A 647-nucleotide genomic window follows, 5' to 3' on the forward strand; every position below is an offset into this window, starting at 1 on the left:
AGTTTAGAGTGACGAGGTACATACTCACTGTGAAATTACTGTGTATTAAAAGTTTGTATGGAGGAAGAATAAGCTGGGTTAATCAAGAAAGGACTTATATCGCTGAAGTTTCTCAGAAAGAATTTATACCGGAAATTAACAAACAAGCAGATACACAACAATATGATACAACGAATTATATTTGTATGTACTCGAATGGTAACAGAGTTAATTGTTTCCGGGTGGTGTTGGTAAGTTCAGTAACAAGTTCAGACTTATCCTTATTTTGAATATCTCTCTACAACAAACAGTCTAAAGTTCAATCAAATCTGGGTACTTTTCAAATAGTACCCTGTTCCTTTCATCATTAATAATCAGACTGATACATTTTTACTAAATGAAAAATGTATGGTGAATCAATCTTTAAACGTGAGTATATCGTAACAGATACTTCTTTGCTTATAAATTTATTTTCTGTGAATATTTGGCATAGTAATGTATGTTTTCATTCATATTTATTATGTTGATAAATAATGGTGCTGTCGTTTATTAATATATATTATATTTTAGTCTATTGGGAAACAAGAAATACTGCTGATATTAATGAAATGGCGAAAATGAACAGATACAGTAGTCAAGAAGAACCAGTAAAACATAAAAAACGACAG

Source organism: Limulus polyphemus, unplaced genomic scaffold (assembly GCF_000517525.1).
Source record: "Limulus polyphemus unplaced genomic scaffold, Limulus_polyphemus-2.1.2 Scaffold2052, whole genome shotgun sequence".
Lineage (NCBI taxonomy): Eukaryota > Metazoa > Arthropoda > Merostomata > Xiphosura > Limulidae > Limulus > Limulus polyphemus.